Source organism: Oratosquilla oratoria, chromosome 18, assembly GCF_046742065.1.
Source record: "Oratosquilla oratoria isolate Oo_2021 chromosome 18, ASM4674206v1, whole genome shotgun sequence".
NCBI lineage: Eukaryota > Metazoa > Arthropoda > Malacostraca > Stomatopoda > Squillidae > Oratosquilla > Oratosquilla oratoria.
The window spans coordinates 24,286,966-24,307,419 of record NC_134794.1 but is presented as its reverse complement, the minus strand read 5'-3'; the positions used below and the strand labels follow the sequence as shown (position 1 = coordinate 24,307,419).

At 43.1% G+C, this 20,454-nt stretch overlaps 1 protein-coding gene across 4 annotated transcripts in view; it reads right to left on the bottom strand.

Moving 5' to 3' along the window:
• Nucleotides 1-19,314, bottom strand: part of LOC143035123 (FHF complex subunit HOOK interacting protein 2A-like) — a 144,018-nt gene extending 124,704 nt beyond the window's left edge. For 3 of the 4 annotated variants that reach the window (XM_076201714.1, XM_076201717.1, XM_076201716.1), the window contains exon 1: nucleotides 19,106-19,314. The gene's annotated coding sequence lies outside the window, so the exon portion shown is untranslated. The remainder of the gene's footprint in view (nucleotides 1-19,105) is intronic. The other variant, XM_076201715.1, reaches the window with a different exon arrangement.
• Nucleotides 19,315-20,454: the final 1,140 nt, after the last annotated feature.

Sequence of the window (20,454 nt, the reverse complement as noted above, 5' to 3'; positions counted from 1 at the left end):
TCAAATCTATCAGGCACAACACTAATACTATAAGATAAGAATAACCAATTTGCATTTGAAGTGTATGTCTGCATCTGATGAATTTTCTGTATACAGTTTAAGCATTCAAATGTACCTTAATCATGATTAATACATTATTCACAGTATAATAATTCAAGCCACACTTAAGTAATTACCAAATTTATCAATTATGTCTTTCAAGGCCTATAATTTATTTTTTATCTGGATTCACTTTATTTAAACTTCAAAACATCTTAAACCTTTTGATCCAATCATCTCATTGATATATTGGAAACTAGTATGTAAAAAGATCACTGTTAACCCACTATCAGAGAAATAATAACGGAAAGTACAGAGAAACTGTATATTTTGACTACTCTCTGTAGTCCTCTTCAGCAGAATGCTTACTTGTCCATATTTAAAATATGGACAAGTTAACTCCACTGTGTTCCTTCATGCCAGCCAAAAAGACCATAGATTAGATTGGGATAATGCATCAATTATTTATAAATCACACTGTAGCTATAGAAGAAAAATTGTAGAATCTTCTCTAATAAAACATTATCCTAACTTTAATACCTATAAAGGCCAGTGGCCCCCAGATTGTATTACCAAGTTAGCGGTCAACAAGATCATGTCTAAAGCGGTTGGACAAAATATCACCCCTTGTCCTACTTTGACCCGACCATTTCAAGGGCATGTGACCTGAGCCCCCCCCCCACACACACACACACACTTTCCTCATCCCCTTCTATGTACCCCTCATTTCTTCATATATACTTGTACCTTAACCTTATGTAAGCATTCTGCTGAAGAGGACTACAGAGAGTAGTCGAAATATAGTTTCTCTGTACTTTCCATTATTATTTCTCCGATAGTGGGTTAACAGTGATCATTGATATATCTTATGTTTTTAGTGCAAGACAATTCTGTCTGCAAGGCACTGGGATGAAAGGGTTCAAGTTACTTCCATTCACCCCCATGACCTGATAACATATTTTGCAGATTTTGTTTTGACTAAGAGACTAATAGCATATCAATTATTCAGCTAAAGGTATTGAACTGTCAAGTTTACCTTCATATTTTCAGCAGCTATAATAATTAAATCTATTAAATGTAATCATTATAATTATATTAAAACCTTTATATAGGTGAGTGCATTTATGATTTTTTAACAAACTTATTCAATTGGTCATATTTGAAAAATATGTGCTGTGTATATATCCCACATTTCTTTAAAGTATAGAGAAAATGAAATGAATAATCTTGTGTTTTATACTATATCTAATGTTGTACTCTACAATGAAAAACTTTTCTTTGGTCATTCCAAGTTGCACAAAAACTCTATGAAAAGTGAACTAGTGCTATAGAAACAAGTGCATTTGCGAAATAAAAAAATATATATATACAAAGTCAGCTGTCATGCAAGCTTTGTAATACACAAGATTGGTATTATTTCATTCTTGCATGCATCATTTTTTCTTTTTAGCACTTAAGAGATTTATTTCTTCCAATGAAGTTATTTCCAGTACATAATTGCAGTATACAAACAACCCCAATGTTAATGACAAAATATAAGCATTTGATATGAAGGGTGGAGGGGAAGCACCTGATTGGTAGAGAATGGAAGCAAAGGTCAAAGTTGCCAGAACATCTGCAGGAGCATGCCAAGAATTTAACCCACATTTCCACTAAATTATGGCTATATGATAACCTATAGTATTTTCATGTCTATTAAAAAAAGGGGGGGGGGGAAGGACATATATAGTAGACCTTCAGTATCAACATTTTTTTATAGACAGTTTTAATTAAAAATAATAAAAAAAAAATTATGAAAGGAAGTTAAGAGAGGAAGGGGAAGTGAATCAAGTAGAGAGGAAATGGTAAAAGGCACAGATGGAGAGATAATAATGGAGGAGGCTGCAGTTAAGGGAACATGGGCAGAATGTTTTAGGGAGCTGCTAAATGTGGAGGATGATAGTGAGGGGTTGTTGGAAGCAGTGGGAGGCACTAGGAAAATTAAAGAGATGGGTGAGGAAAATGGAGGAGAAATAAGGAAAGATGAGGTGCAAATAGTTATTAAGATTATGAGAGGAGGTAAGGCACCTGGTTTAGATGGATGTCATGCAGAGTGTCAGAAGAAGGGAGGTACAGTAATAGTGAACTGGGAGGGTAGTGTCAGTGGACTGGAGAAGTGCCTGTATAATTCTGCTTTACAAGGGAAAAGGGGACAAATGTGAGAGTAGTAGTTTCAGAGGGCTTAGTTTGTTGAGTGTATTTGGAAAGGCCTATGGGAGGGTTTTGATTGAGAGGATTAAGAGAGGAACAGAGAGAGTAACTGGTGAGGAACAGTGTGGGTTTATGAAAGGTAGGGGTTGTGTGGATTAGATTTTTGTAGTAAGACAGATATGTGAGAAAGCTTTAGGAAAAGGTAAGGATGTTTTTTGGGCCTTTATGGATTTGGAAAAGGCTTATGACGAGGGTAGACAGGAAGGCACTGTGGGAGCTTTTGCAGATATACAGGTTTGGGGGAAAGCTGTTGAGGGCATTCAAGAGTTTTTATGAGAGTAGTAGAACCTGTGTTAGAATTAGAAATGGAGAGAGCAAGTTGTATGAGGTAAAGGTGGGACTGCATCAGGGATGTGTCATGTTGTCATGGCTGTTCAATATGTACATGGATGGGTTGGTGCAGGAGATAAATGTGAGGGTTATGAGGAGGGGATTGGAGGTGGTTAAAGAGAATGGAGAAAAGTGGGAGGTGAGCCACTTGTTCTTTGCAGATGACACTGTACTTGTGGCAAGATGAGAGGGGGGATTAAGTGAGTTAGTGATGGAGTTTGGGAAGGTGTGTGATAGGAGAAAATTGAAGGTAAATGTGGGTAAAAGTAAGGTGATGATGTGTACAAGGGGCTAGGATGGCAGCAATTTGGAAGTAAGTCTTAACCACTTCCCTCCGGGCCAAAATCTCGTGGGCAGCATTAGCTGCCAGACGTACGATGTTGCGTCATAATACTCGCATCATACAAAATAGTCACCGCTTATATCGATCGTTCTCTCTTTCACCTGTGAATTTTGATAACCATAGTAAATGTGATGAAGTCAGTTTAGAGAATATGTCAGTTATGCAGGGACAACTACAATAAATATAATCAAGATGCCGATATGGCAGCCTCGCGTATCCACTTGCTCCTCATGCCGCCTACGTAGGCGGCACCGTATAGAAGAGGTTAAAGGAGAGAGGCTGGAGGAAGTGGATGGCTTTAGGTACTTGGGGTTGCATGTAGCAGGAAAGGGAGGAATGGAGGTAAATTGTAGATTGAGAAAACCAAGTACCATAAAAGTCTTGGGGGATTATAAAGTGCCATGAGAAATAGGCAATTGAGAATGGATGGAAAGAGATTATATGAAGGGGTGATTGTGCTGACAGCCCTGTATGGGGAAGAGACATGTGAAACCAATTAATGATGTAGGGTGATGTATACCTGTATTTGTATCATACACTAGTGGATTATTACTGGTCTTAAGATGTTACACTGTTGATATCCTTATATATATATAGGTATAGATATCTTAGTATGTATATCACATTTCTGTTTTCTACTTTTGTATATTTCCTTGTATCACAGATCTCATTGAAGTTGTGTGAAGGATATAGAATGTTGATTTAAGGGGCACAGATAAAGAGTCCCAAACCTAGATGGGCAGCCAGTTTAGATGGTTAGTTAATGCCCAATGGGTTAAGTAAATGTGAGTGTTGACTCAGGTGGACTGAGCATGGCGCATTAGTGCTGAATCAGGGGAAGCTCTTTAATTTAAGTGAAGTGTCGCTCACCTCGACAATCTGTACACTTGGCTGGGGATAGTGACTTCAGGACCCAGTGGGCAAGTCACCAGTTTGCCCAGAAAGGAAGCTGGAAATCAAAAGTTGGAGCATGGATGATATAAGCGAATCTGAATAGAAGAAAGGAGAAAGAAAAGTTTGTAGGGAAATGTTGGAATGTCAGTGAGGATCCTTCTGGAGGTGATCCCTACAGAGAGAGTGGCAGGTTTAGCTCACTCAAAGCAACCATGCCGACAGGGGTCGCCGGATGGGTAGTCAGCAGCCCATTCAAACGGTAGGCATCCTCAGGTTGGGGATGGTTAGTTTAATGTATAAATGAGGGAAAGAAAACCTTCACACAAAATTGCAAAATTTTTGTACCCCTTTTTTATGTACCCTGGATTATATATGTAGGTTTAGAGGGTTAGAAGCATATCATGTATCAGGGTAATCAGGAATCTAGATGTAGGCCAAAGGATGCATCACCCCCGAGGCCCCTCCTTTGTGTAATGCACAAGTGACTCTTCACTTATACAAGACCACCCTTCCATCCCTACCGCATTCTCACAGTTTGGGCAGGAAAAATGTAATTTTTGCAGGAAAATTAATTTTTTCCCTGATACAAACCTGAGGTACTCCTTACAATAGGATACTTCGTGTAGCGTTAAGATTCCTACCGCTAAACACTGTGTGTTTTCAAAATCCTCACTCCGTGGGTCTGGGCAACGCTTATCCTCAGTAAGGGGCCCTATTGGGGCAAGGGGGCCCTTCCCCTCCACCACAAGTCTCGCACACTATGCTCCATTCTCTGAGCCAGGTATGAAATTAATCACAAGGTTTGTCAGGCAAGGGAGAAGGAACTTGTAGAGGGGTGGTTGAGGAGGGCCATTAGAGGTAAGGAGTACCTCAGGTTTGTATCAGGGAAAAATTAATTTCCTTGCAAAAATTACATTTGTTCCGAAGAATACAAACTCTTCAGTACTCCTTACAATAGGAGACTCGGACTTAGGAGGGAAGGAAGGTGTTATCTAGCCTGGAAAACCTCTGTAAGGAAATTTTAGTGTGCTAAGACTTACGTTGACCAGACCCTATACATTCCCCTAAACTTTGAAGGGCACCCATTTCTGTTCCTAGGAGTGGAGACAGACAAGTTATATTCACTTTTGTACCACTGAATGGCTTGAATTGATTCCCTTGGAATGCTTGAGAGCCCTCAGGTGAGGTAAGGGAATGTAGGAGTATGAGAAGGACTTTGGAAAGTTATCACCGGTTTTGCCGAGCCAGAACCTGGATGAGTTGTCAGGCTCGGCTGTGTGCTATTGGGGAGGGGTATGTCATTTCAGGACTTCTTGGGCAGCCACTATGGGGCCCAAGGAGAAGTTCCCTAAAGATTCCAACGTTACTTCTTTGAGGTAAAAGAAAGTGAACGTAGTCTGGCTCTTCCATATACAGTACCTTGAAGAACCTGGTTGATTGACAGATTCGTTCTGAAGGCTAGGGAGGTCCCTACTGCCCTCAGTTCATGGGCTTTCGCTTTAGGGCAATCTGTGTGGTTCATTTCGTAGGCTCTGGGGATGACTTCCTTGATCCAGTAAGAAATTGAATTCTTAGTGATGGGCTTCGGCTTATCTTTAGTAGAGAAGAACAACCTCTTTAATTCTGGTCTAAGATGTTCAGTTCTCTTGAGGTAAGTCCAGATGGCTCGTATCGGGCATAGGACTGTTTCCGTTTGTTCTCCCCCTACAAATTCGTCTAGGGAAGGAACACTAAAGGACCAGAATCTAGGGTCGGGCTTGGCAGGTTCTTGGTTTTTGGCAATGAAAGTGAAGGAGACCTCTGTCCATCCTTTTGAATGGGCGACTCTATAAGAGATGGCGTGTAACTCCCCTACTCTCTTGGAAGATGCTAGGGCTAGAAGAAAAACTGTCTTCAAGGTGAGGTCCTTCAGATGTGCATCTTGGAGGGGTTCATAAGGGGGACCCCTCAGAGAGTTCAGGACTAATGCCCCATCCCACGGAGTAGAACTTATTTTCCTGGGGGGGGGGCACGATTTTTTGAAATGCCTGAAGAGCATGGAAATTTCTGGTGAAACAGCTAGGTCCATTCCCTTCAGAGAAAACACCTGATTTAGTGCTGCCCTATAGCCTTGCACTGCCGAGAGGGAGATCTTCTTGGACTTCCTGAGGAAGTGGAAGAAGGAGGCAATCTCAGGAACAGTGGCTTGATCTGAGACTATTTTCCTGGAGTGGCACCATTCTGCAAAGGCATTCCATTTCCCTTGATAAAGGTTAGCTGAGGAAGAGCGAATAGGAGTGGACATGTCTACCACCACCTCTCTGGGAAAACCCTTCTTTAGGAGGATCCGGACCATAGTCTGAACGCGTGAAGATTGAGTGCTGAAGGGTTCTTGTGCCAAGCCCCATTGATAGATTGATGTAGAAGATCTGGTCTTCCCTGAAGGGCCAGGGGCACTTCTACTGCTAGATCGGGGGCATCTGGAAACCATGGGGCTTCTGGCCACCAAGGAGTGATCAAAGTCATCCGAAAGTTGGATGCGTTTCTTGCTCTCTGGAGCACCTTCTGGGGCAAGGGAAGCGGTGGGAAAGCGTAGGTGTCTAGGTTGTCCCAACTTTGCAGAAGAGCGTCCTCTCCTGCTGCCAGAGGATCCGGGAGAGGGCTGAAATATATTGGGAGTTGGTGATTCCATCTCGTGGTGAAAAGGTCCACCAGAGGGGAGCCCCATTTGGTGAGGATGAAGTTCGCTACTTCTTGATGGAGGGACAATTCTGTGCTGATGATCTGACTTCTTCTGCTGAGGAGGTCCGCCCAGACATTTTTCTTCCCTGAGGTGTAGCGAGCTTTGAGCGACACTTGGAGATTCTCGGCTAGATTGAAGATGTCCATAGTCAGAAGGCATAGGTCCTGGGAGACTGTGCCCCCTTGCTTGTTCAGGTAGGTTACTACCGAGGAATTGTCCGACATATACCCACTACTTTCCCCGAGACTTGATCCTTGAAGTGACAGAGAGCCAGGAGTACTACTTTCAACTCTAGCCAGTTGATATGGGCTGTCTGCTCAACTGTGGACCAGAAACCGCTGACGTGATCATAGCCCTCCTTGGAGGCATCGGAGAACAGGAGGACTTCAGGGGGAGATGGGCCGAGTGGCATCCCCACGAGTAGGTTGCACAGATCCTTCCACCAGAGAAGAGAATTCTTGACTTCTTCGGTGCGGGTGATGTGTTGTAGGGGTTCTCCCTCTTGCGGGGACCACTGAGACTTGAGGAGCCACTATAGCGATTGCATTCTTTGTCTGCTCCTGGGGATTAATCTCTCTACGGATGCCATATGGCCCAGGAGGATTTGGCACTGTTTCGCCATCAGGAACCCGGTCGATAGTGCTTGTGTGATGAGAGAAGTGAGATTCTGGATCCTCTTTTCTACTGGGAAGGACCTCATTAGGTACGAGTCCAGGGCCATACCCAGGTACGTGACTCTCTGTTTTGGCAAGAAATCTGACTTCTTCGGGTTTACTACGGTGCCCAATTTTCAAACGAAGGTTAGGACCATTCTCAGGTGTTCTTGGCATAGCTGGGTGGAATGGGCAAGGATCAGCCAATTGTCCAGGTAACGGAGTAGGCGAATTCCCTTGGAGTGGGACCACGCTGAAACGAGTTTGAACACTCTACTGAAGACTTGGGGTGCTGTGGAAAGTCCGAAGCATAGGCAGGTGAACTGGAAGGTGTTGCCTTGTGGACGATTCTGAGGAATTTCCTGGAGGGATGCACTGGTACTTGGAAATAGGCATCTTGGAGGTCCAGCGACACCATGAAGTCCCCTTCCCTGATAGACGCCCTCACAGACTCTGGGGTGTCCATTTGGAACTTCATCAGGGAAAGGAACTTGTTGAGTGGAGACAAATCGATGACTGGTCTCCACCCCCCTGTTGTCTATTCTACTAAGAATAGTCTTGAGTAGAACCCTGGGTCCAGAGTCGAGACTTCTTCTATAGCTCCTTTCTGGAGCAGAATGGAGATTTCCTCCGCTAGGGCCCGCCCATGATCCGAGTCCGGATGGTAGCTGCTGACTTGGATGGGATTGGGGGAGAGTTTTGGGAAAGAGTGAAAAGGAAGACGATAGCCTGTCTTGATGACTTCTAAGGTCCAGTCTTCTGCCCCGGCCTCTTCCCATGCCCTCCAGTAGAGAGGGATGCAACCCTCTATCTTCTGCAGACAGGCAGGCGAATTCCTAGAATTTTCTGTGGGGGGGGGGGGGTCCGGAGCCTCTGTGATGTTTGCGCTTAAGTTCTCTATTCGGAAAGGGGTGGGGCTTTTCTGTCTGCATTTTCGACTTGGAGTGGAGGGGTGGCCTTTCTTCTTTCTTAGAGTGATGAAAGGGCTGTCTCTGCGTCTGAGAGGGCCTAGGGGCCGATGGGGGAGTGGCTTTGGCCTCGAGGTAGGAACGGCTAGTCTCTCGATGGCTCTGTTATGCATCAGTTGGTTTTTGCTTGTGATTGCTGAATCCACCATGTCCGGGGGAATCAGTGTGTGGGTTAGAAGGGGGGCCTTCTTCAATGGAGCATAAATTTCTCTGAGTAGGGGGTCACTGGGGTCCCCTAGGATGGAATCTCTCCTGCGTGACTCAATGTTGGCCCAAGACGTTGAGAGGCAGGCCGCTTGATGCTTCAGGGCTCTGCTCGAGCTTTCCAATAGAGCCTGGAGGTTGCAGCTTGGGTAAAAACTCCTTTGCTGAAGTCAAGACGCATTCCAACCAGGAGTTCACCGCGAGGGACAGAGCCAGGCACTGAACGAGGTCCCTGGATTCTCTGCCGGAAAGGGTTCTGAATAGTGAATCCATGTCCGCTTTGACAAGCTCTGGTAACCTAACCAGGATCGAGGCTTCTTTGAGGCTTGTCCCTGATGGGGTGTAGAAGCGTTTTTGATTTTCCACTGGAACAGAGAGCCAATGTGCTTTCTCGGTTGTCCTTTTTGTGAGGACGACGTCGGAGGCCTGGCTCATGGCTCTGACAGTCTGTGTACTCCATGGGAGTTGGATTGGAGGGTAGCTGGAGTTTGCTCAGTCAGCGAGAAACCCCGCATCTTCATCATCGTCACTGATCGGTTGCGGGGGGTGGGGTTCCGATTAACTGGAACATGTTATAGGGGGGCTCTTTTGGGTGTTGAAGCCTTTCGAACTTCCGAGTTCAACAGCAACTTTTCTCAAGTTTCCTGGATGAATTCACATTGTTCATCCATCATCTGTTCTCTCATTGTGTTAAAGAGGGAATAGATAGTGGGGAGAAGTTCCTGGAAATGCCCGCTTGGAGAGTCCCGATAGGGTTCGGAAGGTCCGGGGGACCCTAAGGGGAGGTTCTCTCCCTGATCAACGGGCATGGCAAGGTCTCCGTTGATCACCCGGCTCTTCCTATGATGGGTTTTAGGTGGACTTCGGGATTCCTGATTAGAAGAAGAGGCTAAGGCACTCTTTTTCTTCGAACCCGGGTTCTTTGTCTGTCTCGGACTTGAGTTTCCTGGGAGGGTTGAGGGCGAACCACAAGCAACCGCCTCCGGGAAAAAACTTGTACAGGAGCGGTAGCTAGAGGTGGCCAGAGGCGCATGTCCGTCTAAGCTAACCGCCCTGGTTTATAAATTCAGAAAGTCGAGCTTCCGGGAAGGGTTGAGGGCGAACCACAAGCAACCGCCTCCGGGAAAAAACTCGTACAGGAGCAGTAGCTAGAGGTGGCCAGAGGCGCATGACCGTCTAAGCTAACTGCCCTGGCTGAAGGAATACAAGACAACTTGGCCTGAGATTGACTCGAGGTGGATGTTGTACAACCTTCTTGTCTTCTATGCTTTGGAGGAGAGAGAGAATTGCTCATCTCCTCTGAAGTCGCAGTATGCCTTCTCTTGTTTTTGAGGGGTGAAGGTGGAAGCCATTTTCTGTGCTTGTGCACCTTTCTCCCTGCATGCCCTTTCTTGTGAGCATGAAAGTACACTGACCACTGATTATCATCCCATTGAGTGCACGTCTCACACGGGGATGAAGGTGAACACTTTAGACCTCTACACTTGATACCAAATGTGGGTCTGCTTGTGCTGGGGGCAGGGATATTTCCCTTCAGCGAAGGTACACAACCTATCTTGAACAACAACAACACTAGAACTAGATTCCATACTTACAGTGAAGGGTAGGATACCCGGTGGCGGTTAAACACTTCCATATGGTGACGCCTACGTAGGCGTCATGAGGAGCAATTGGGTACTCGATGATGCCGACGTCGGCATCTTGATTATACAGACGCTCCTCAACTTACGTTTTAGTTACGTTCCGAGCGGCCGAACGTAAGTTGAAAATGAACGTAAGTTGTTACTGTACTATACATCCGTAAATTCTATTACCGTATCTTACAAAACACCCCTAAATCATTAACAATACACATAACATTGTAAAATAATAACATTAATTTCAAATAAATTAAATTCAAGCAACATAAATTGAGATGGTGGAGGAGGAGGGGAGGAGGAGGAGGCAAGGCACTTTCAGTCTGTCGTTTGTGCAATGTAAACGCGTCATGCGTATCGTTTGAACTACGGAGAGCGCTAAACTAAAAAATTCACTAAAAAAAATTTTTTTTTACAATTTTTTTTTACAGTCAGTTTAAACGTAAAATCGAAAAAACGTAAAACGAATGACTGTAAGTAGAGGAGCGTCTGTACTGTATTTATTGTAGTCGTACCTATGTAACCTCCATTCTCTCTAAACTGGCTTCATATTTTCTATGGTTATCAAAATACACGGGTGAAAGAGAACAAACGATTGAGCACTGACTTTATTTTTTATAATGCGATTATGACGCAACATCGCACGTCGGGCAGCTAATGCTGCCAGACGTGCGATGTGCCCCGGAGTGAAGAGATTAAGGGAATAATAAAGGATAGGATGTAGATAGCACTCAAGAAATTCCAGGGCACAGGATGTCGTGGATAAACACCGATGTACAGGATGTAGATAGACACCGATGAATTGTAAGGACGATGAGCTCCTTAACGTTCTGGAAACAGCTGGAGACGATCGAAGCCGGTTGCCTGATTTTCATCACAACACAAACGGCAATACTGTACAGCGTCTCCACTAAGAGAAACATAAACAAAATTGGAGCAGGTATTGTTGAGAGATATTGACCCTTTGGCTACCGCAAAGAGAATGGAGCATAGTGTGCAAGACTTGTGGTGGAGGGGAAGGACCCCCTTGCCCCAATAGGGCCCCTTACTGAGGATAAGCGTTGCCCAGACCCACGGAGGATTTTAAAAACACACAGTGTTTAGCGGTAGGAATCTTAACGTTACGCGAAGTATCCTATTGTAAGGAGTACTGAAGAGTTTGTATTCTTCGGAACAAAGGTGCATGCCCAAACTGTGGGTGGATAATCCAAATCCGTAAAGGTGGAACTAGAGATTGGTTATTGACAAAATTTTCACATTTTTTGAGTAACTGGGAGAAATGGAGTAATCCTGTAATGCTGGGAAGGTGGAAGGTTGTGAGCACCTGATGTGAGTGATTCAGTTGGAATGCCAGCCGATGAAACCATTGTCAGGGTTAAGGAATGGGATGCCAATCGAGAGGAGAGTGGTGTCACTAGTAAAGTTTGAGGCATTCCTAGGCACTCTCATCAACATGTTGGTTCTTCTTTTTCTCCTCCTTCCTTACACTGATATATGGAAGAATATAGAATCATGATGATGATATGGTTTAACGTCACAAACTCCCCCCCTATCGGAAGACTAGGACGGTACCCCTCCCGGAGGACTTTGTAGTGTGGAATTTAATGAACCATGCCCTTGGTTCAACTTTGCCATTGGCAGGATTCGAACCACCATCCCCTTGACTTTCACCGCAAGTAATGACACCCTAACCCTCTCAGTATACAGTATCCCTTAATAGTACGGTACTGTGTTAAGTGAAATGGGGATAAAAGTAATATAAATGGATTCTTAACTAGACATTGATCAAGAGTGGCTGTATCATGGTGAAAGGTGCAGTCTTCTCCCAGATGTACCCCCAGGCATTTAGCAATCTGAAGTGCGCTAATTTTATGGCCTCCTTCTGTGAGTAGGTTTGTTTCAGTTTTTAATTCCTGATGTTGGTCATGTCGCAGTATTTCAAACTTTTCTTCATTGATGACCATGTTATTTCTTGAGGCCCAGGCATATACAGCATCTAGATCTCTCTGGAGGTTAGGTACATCTTCAGTGCTGGTGATTGGTAGGCTCAAACTGGTGTTGTCGGCAAATGAGGAGAGGCTAGAGCCATTCACTCCCTCATTTATGTCTCCCATGTAGATCAGGAATAGGAGTGGGCCCAATACAGAGCATTGGTGTGGGGTACACTACTGATTACCTGTGCTTTTTGTGATTGGGACCCTCCTACCAAGACTGTCTGTAGGCATCCTGTGAGAAATGCATGGATCCACACGCCCCAGTTTCCCTGTGATGCCGAGGTCCCTGAGTTTGTGTAACAGTATTCCATGGTCCACTTTATCAAAGGCCTTTCTAAAATCAAGGAACACTACATCTATGTTCTTCCCCTCAGCTAGGTTGTGTAGGACCCAATCATGATGAGCTAGGAGCTTTGATAAGCAGGATCTTCCTTTTCTGAAGCCATGCTGGTTGTCATTGAATAGTTGGTTGTCCTCCATGTACATACATACATACATATACCAAAGGCTTTTTCCCCCTACATGGGGGGTAGACAAAAAGAAAAAGGCATAGAAACCACTCCCACCCACTCCATTTCCTATATATTCCACTCCCCTCCACCCTCCTCCCTCTCTCTTATCTTGGCACCTCCTGGATGACGGGTCATCCCTGCATCCTGTCCACTGCCCTGGGTCAGAAGCAGTGTCGCAAGACACAGCACATCCACAGCAAGGCCGCTTCATAAATTCAGCGAACCCCCACCCCTCTCCATCCCCTCTTGCAGAAAAGGAGAAGACGGGGAGAAATCCCTTCAGGCTGCGTCAAATATTTCTCATACATATTTCCTCACCACCCATCCACCCTCATGCATCACAGCATCATCTATACACAACCCCTCTCCATTCACCCCTATCTTCTGTCCTCTCCCATCCTTCTTCTCTTTTGTAATGCCCCTTTCATCCCATCCATCCATCTCATCCTAGGACGGCCCCTCATATTAACTCCTTCCACCTCTGCCTTCCACACTTCTTTTACTAATCTTTCTTCACTCATTCTTTCCATGTGTCCAAACCATCCTAATACTCTTTCATCAACCCTATCTCCCAGTTCCCTTTCCACCCCTGTTCTCCTTCTCACCTCCTCATTTCTCACTCTATCCAGCCTAGTAACCCCTATCATACTTATCAGACATTTCATCTCAAACACATTCAAACTCCTTCTCTCTTCCTCTCTCACGTTCCATATTTCTGCCCATACAATGCTGTTGGCACAATCACTCCTTCATATAACCTCCTCCTAGCATCCATTCCCAGATGTCTATTTCTCATTACACTTCTGAATCCACCAAGACATTTACTCGCTTCTCTCAATCTACATTCTACCTCCACCCCCCTCCTCCCTTTCCTGCCACATTTGCACCCAAGTATCTAAAACTATCCACTTCCTCCAGTCTTTCACCCTTAATGCTCACTTCCAGTCTGCTGTCACTCTCTCCCCTTGTACATCTCATCACCTTACATTTACCCACATTTATCTTCAGCTTCCTTCTTTCACACACCTCAAACTCTGTCACCAACTTCCTCAATCCCTCCTCTGATCCTGCTACAAGTGCAGTGTCATCAGCAAACAACAACTGGCTCACCTCCCACTTTTCTCCATTTTCTTTAACCATCTCCAACCCCTGACCCACTACCCTTGCATTCACCTCTTGCACCACCCCATCCATGTAAAGATTGAACACACATCCCTGACGAAGTCCCACCTTTACCTCAAACCACTCACTCTCTCCATTTCTAATCCTAACACAAGCTCTACTACTCTCATAAAAACTCTTGACTACTCTTAACAGCTTTCCTCCTATCCCATATATCTGCAGTACCTCCCACAGTGCCTTCCTGTCTACCCTGTCATGAGCCTTTTCCAGATCCATAAAAGCCCAAAAAACTTCCTTACCTTTTCCTATAGCTTTCTCACATATCTGTCTTACCACAAAAATCTGATCTACACAACCCCTACCTGTCCTTAAACCACACTGTTCCTCACCAATTACTCCCTCTGTTCCTCTCCTAATCCTCTCAATCAAGATCCTCCCATAAGCCTTCCCAACTACACTTAACAAGCTAATCCCTCTGAAACTACTACACTCACACTTGTCCCCCTTTCCTTTGTAAAGCAGAACTGTACAGGCACTCCTCCAGTCCTCCGGCACTCTACCCTCTCCTAAACAAACATTAAATAACCTCACCAGCCAGTCCACCATAACTGTACCTCCTTTCTTCAGACATTCTGCATGGCATCCATCCAGACCAGATGCCTTACCTGCTCTCATCATCTTAACAGCTGCTTTCACTTCATCCTTCCCTATTTCTCCTCCATTTTCCTCACTCATCACTCTCATTTTCTTAGCGCTTCCCACTGCAACTACCTTTCCCTCCCTATCCTCCTTCACATTTAGCAACTCCCTAAAATACTCTGCCCACCTTCCTCTCACTGCCTTCTCTTCCATTATCATCTCTCCATCTGCACCTTTTACCTTTTCTTCTCTAATTGATTCACCTCCTTTTTCTCTTTTGATTTCCTTCCAAAACATCTTTTTATTGCTTTCAAAATTTTCTGTCATACTCTTACCCCATTTCACATCTGCTCTCTTCTTTGCTTCCTTTATCTTATGCTTAACTTCCCTTCTCTTTACTTCGTACCTCTCATACGATTCCCTCGTCCTAATTTGCAGCCAATCTATGAATGCCTGCTTCTTCTCTTCTATACATTTCTTTGCTTCCTCATCCCACCACTCACTACCCTTCCTTCTATTTCCTCCCACCCTCCTTGTTCCACACACCATTTTGCAAACCTTATGACTCCCTCCTTGAACCATCCTCATTCCTCCTCTACTCCTAGTTCTACTTTATCCTTTACTCCCTCCCACTCCTCTTTCAGCTTCTTCTTATACTCACTCTCCTTTTTTTCCTCCTCATTTAAGCAGTTCACTTTAAGCACCTCCCTACCTTCTGCCCTTTTCCTCTTTCTCCGCCTATTCTCCACTCTCATTTTACCTTCCAACAGAAAATGATCTGATATTCCCAAACTCTCCCCCCTTAGGACATGTACATCCTTAACTCTTCCTACCATACTCCTGGTCACCACTATATAATCCATTAATGCTCTATCTGCCACCCTTCCATCCACCACCCTCTCCCATGTGTACTTATGCTTGACTTTCTTCTTAACCCCTTCCATACGGTGCCGCATACGTAGGCGGCATGAGGAGCAAGTGGATACGCGAGGCTGCCATATCGGCATCTTGATTATATTTATTGTAGTTGCCCCTGCGTAATGACATACTCTCTAAACTGTCTTCATCACATTTTCTATGGTTTTCAAAATTCACGGGTAAAAGAGAGAATGATCGATATAAGCGGTGACTATATTTTATGATACGAGTATTATTACGACACATCGTACGTCTGGCAGCTAATGCTGCCCGCAAGATTTTGGCCCGTACTAAAGAGGTTAAACACTGTATTTGCTATCATCAACTCTTTCAAGACACATCTCCACCATCATTTCTCCACTACAATTTTTACCTGGAACTCTATACTTCCCAATCACTCTGTCTATTGGTTCATTTCCTACCCTAGCATTAAGGTCTCCCAATACAACTACATTGACATTTCTTCCTAATCCCTCTACGCACTCATTTATATCTACCCAAAAAGCCTCCCTTTCCTCTACGCTCTTCTCACTACCAGGTCCATACGCACTTATAAAAACCCACATCTCCCTTCCCAGCTTCACCTTCATCCACATCAACCTTGATGAAACCTCCTTCCACTCCACTACCTGCTTACTTATCTCTTCACTTACTAGTATAGCCACCCCTTCTCTCCCTCTTCACTCCTGAGTACCTCCCAGCTACACTCACATATTCACAGTTGCCCTTTCCTTTCATTTTAGTTTCACTCAAAGCCAGCACATCCATCTTTCTTCTCACAAACATACTGCCTATCTCTTCCCTTTTACTCTCATCTGTACCACATCCACGCACATTAAAAGACCCAAACCTTAAGGTACTGGTTGGAAAACTCCTAGACCCTCTTATGCCTTTTCTTCTTTTTTTAGGAATGTTCCCTTTTGGGGCTACAGGTAGTAGGATTCCTAATCCCATCCCCTTCCCATTTTTTGTCACCTTTTACGACTCAAGTGGAAAGACTTGGTGGCGGGATTCTCTTCCCCCACCACAGGGTCGGCGAAAACAGGAAATGCATTTTCAGAGAAATGGTACAGGACAGCAACAAGGGGTTGGGGGACAGCATAACAGAGGGACAGTTGTAGTATAAAAGTGTCATCATTTCTCTATGCACAGAGTTTTCCTCTATCACAGACAAAATGATGTGTGGCTCTGGTCAGTAGGGGCGCCCCATATAGACCCTAAAGTATCAACAGCATGCTACTTTGCCACAATAACATGGTGCCAATACCTCCATGTACTTCACTATATTGTTGCGAACACTCTTTTCAAAGATCTTGATCAGGTGTGATGTTAGAGCAACTGGTCTGTAGTTTTTAGGGATGCATCTGTCTCCGCCCTTGTATAATGGGGACACAGTGGCATTTTTTAGGAGCTCCGGGATTATCCCTGTGTCTAGGGACTTTCTCCATAGTCTAAGCAGTGGTTTTGCCAGGGTGTTTCTACAGTTTAGGAGTAGCATGGTTGGTACTCCATCTGGTCCAGCAGCTGCATTTGGTCTCAGTTCTTTTATTGCAGACTGTATGTCTTCAGCTGTGATGTCCAAGTCGGTGATTTGCAGCTGTTCAGGATTCTCCGCAAAAAAATTTCCTGGGATTTGTACAATTTTATGCTGACATGGGGAGTTAAAGACAATGTTATATTGTTGCAATAACAGGTCACAGGTTTCTGCAGGGTCTTTTTCTATCATCCCTGTGGCATTTTTTTAGTGGGCCAATTTATGTCTTTGTTTTGGAGTATCTTTTGCAGTAGCTGAAAAAGTATTTGGGGTTATACTTAATCTTATTTACTGCCTGGTTTTCCTCTCGTACTCTTTGGTCTGTGTGTGATTACAATATATTTTCTTCAATTATTCTTAGTTTTCTCTGAATTGCAGTTTTGCTTGTGACATTATGTGTTTTAGAGAGCTGTTTGTTGAGTTTCATTCTCTTTCTCATTAATATTCGCCTATCTCGGGGGATGTTGGCGTGGCTATTTCTCTGGTCTTTTTTTGGGGGGATATATAGGTGGCATAGCTCTAATCGCTTATCAAGTAGGATTTGGAGAATAGTGTTAGGGTCCTCATCCTCCATAATTTGATCCCATTTAATGTCATTAATGTGTTTGTTAATTTCAACCCACTCTATATTTTCATTGAAGAAGTTATATTCGGCAAAGGGCAATGTATCTGAGCTGTTATTTTCTGATATCCCAGTCATATTTTTCTTGTACATCAAGTTTATTTTTATTAATTTGTGGTTAGAGAGTATGGTTTCTTCCATACTGTAAGCAATCACTGAGTCAGGGTTGTTTGTGAAATACAGGTCCAGGGTGTTATTCCCTCTTGTGGGTGAGGAGGGTTCTCTCAGCCATTTCTAGTAGGGCTCTTGCTTGAATTTAATCCTCAAGTGTGCTTCCTGAGATGCGACCCTCTGGCCACTGCATATTTGGAAAATTTAAATCTCCACACAATAGTCTGGGGTGGGAGGTGGGTAATCTTCCAGTCTTTGAACTTTTGTGAGGGGCACTTAGGTGGTCGGTAGCAGCTTATGATTATTAAGTCGAGGTGGTAGATATGGACACTTATTAGTTCTATATGACTGTCTGAGATAGGATTTGTTTTGTACCTGGGGTAAGGTCATTTCTTATGTAGAGCATAGATCTTCCATGACTTCTACCATCTCTGTCTGCCCTGAAGGGGGTGTAGTTTGCTATATTAATTTCAGCATTTTTAACCTCTTGATGTAGGTGGGTTTCTGTGAGGGCAATAAACATGGGATCCTTTAGGACAGTCGTTCGCAAACTATGGGTCACGACCCAAAGTTGGGTTGCGAGGTCAATTTTGATGGGTCGCAGGGACACAGAAAATTCTCACGTTTTCAGAGTATTTCAAATACTTGACTAATTAAATTTTTCTTTTAACCGCACATTACTTATGTAATGTCTGTTCATGGATTCTGTTAATTTAGTTTTGTTAAAGAAAAGCTGTACACATTATTTTTTTTCCCAAAGTAAAGGGTATATATCACTGTCCATTTTGTTTCTCTTTATTTTATTCTGGGTCGCGAAGGATTAAAGTGTTTCAAATAGGGTCGCTCATGAAAAAGTTTGAGAACCACTGCTCTAGGACTACTAGTTCTTATAGGAATGGTATTTTTGTTTGGTTTGATTTAGGGTAGAGGCCCTGTATATTGCCCATGATGATGCTTTCTAGTGATTGGTTACTGCTGTGTGCCATGGATATTGCTGACCCATCTGGATGGGTAGCCCTTGTTGTGGCCAGCCTGTCTTGCTTGTGTCCCTCATGATGGCTTATCATTCAATTGCTGCGACTTCATTAATAAATCGGTTTTAGCAACTTTTTTGTTATTAATTTCCACCAAGAAAATTGCATATTATGTTGATGTATTATAATCGACAAAATCAATCATTAATTTTCTATTTCTATATTAACATTGTGTAGGTGTGCACTTCTAAAAATTTACCTTGGAGAGTACTATACTATACTATGGAAACATTCATGATTCTGAATTTAAACTCTGCCAAGAATACTGGTTGTTACACATCCATCTCTTGTGCCAATAAAGATATTGTAAATTAATCAGAATACTCTATTCTTTTCTATCTAAAATTATATTCAACAAGCTAATAGTCTAGACTATAGACTAATAGACATAATGATAATATTGTAAATTCGTCAGCATTGACAATATACATTCAACAAGCTAACGTGTTCTGACTACATTTAGTGCCTTCAGTGTGGCCCTACATACATATTACTAAACTTATTCATTCACACCTTATATAGTTATTTATAAAGTACGGGGTCAAGGTCTAATTAACCACTTGTTTACGAATTACGCACCTGTTCTAGAGATTCATTGGTAGGAAAATGTAATTCCTACATATATCTGTTCATATCTTGCACTAATGTCTCTCTGTGGAAAGCATCTATCGTAAATGACAAGTAGGAGTTCCTGGACGGTCAAATTTCCTCCAAATATTTGACAGCAAACCTGTTTTGGTTTCGTCTGCTACGTGTACGTTATTTGTTTTCGTGTTGACATGTAGAAGACGAGCGCAAAGCGAAATTCACTGTATGCTTTAGATAGATAGATAGATAGATAGACTTTATTTGGCAATGAATCAATGTACATGAAGTGCAAATAATGACAAGAACACATAGTTCGGAATAATAAATGCAAATTGCCGAGGATAACACAAAAAGCATGTACGCTTATTTCCATTGTGGTCCTCATGATCTCATCAGTTTGTTATTCTACACTAAGTCACACTGACAACACACGTAGGGGGTAAGGGGATCAGAGACAATCATGAGTAATACCAGTCAGAACACATATGACACATAAACATTGTTATAGTTTAGCTAATATTACTAAAATGTTTGTACACATAGGAATATTGAGACCAAATATTTGAGCACCATCACAAAAAGGAACAACAAAATAATATTAAACTGTAACAAAACAGTATCAGGTATGAGTGAGTACTATATCAGAGTAGTACCATAATGATACATTGAGACCAAAAAATTGAGCACCATCACAAAAAGGAACATTGCAATAAGCAAAGGAACAACAAAATAATATTAAACTGTAACAAAACAGTATGAGTGAGTACTATATCAGAGTAGTACCATTATGATATACTGCATTATTCTACAGCTGTATCAACATGTATGAGTGAGCACTATATCAGAGTAGTACCATTAATGATATACTACAATATTCTACATCTGTAACAACATGTAGTTATAGTGAATGCTACACTGCAGCTAGGGTCACCTACTAATTAAATCTAACATTTACCTGAATCTCAGGACGGAGTTAGCAATTAATATGAGCACTAGGGAGTAGTACATTTGTAACATTATAATCTGAAGGCTGAAGCTTTAGGGGTAGGGTATAGGGGACCATTACTCGAATGAGTAAAACAACAAGGAGAACGAGGAAAAAGGTCAGATAATAACTGTTCTCGGACCCTACCTGAGACATATGCCATATTATGACTGGCAAAACAAAGGTGGAAACCAATTTGTAAACATCAATCATTGTTATACTAAACTAAACTTCTGAAGAAAAAAAAAAGGGGAGGGGAGGGGGGGCAGAACAGTTATGAGTGAACACAGATTTGGATGGTATTACTCATGGAATCAGGTATCCCTCACTAAGCTAGTAGTACACAAAATAAAAA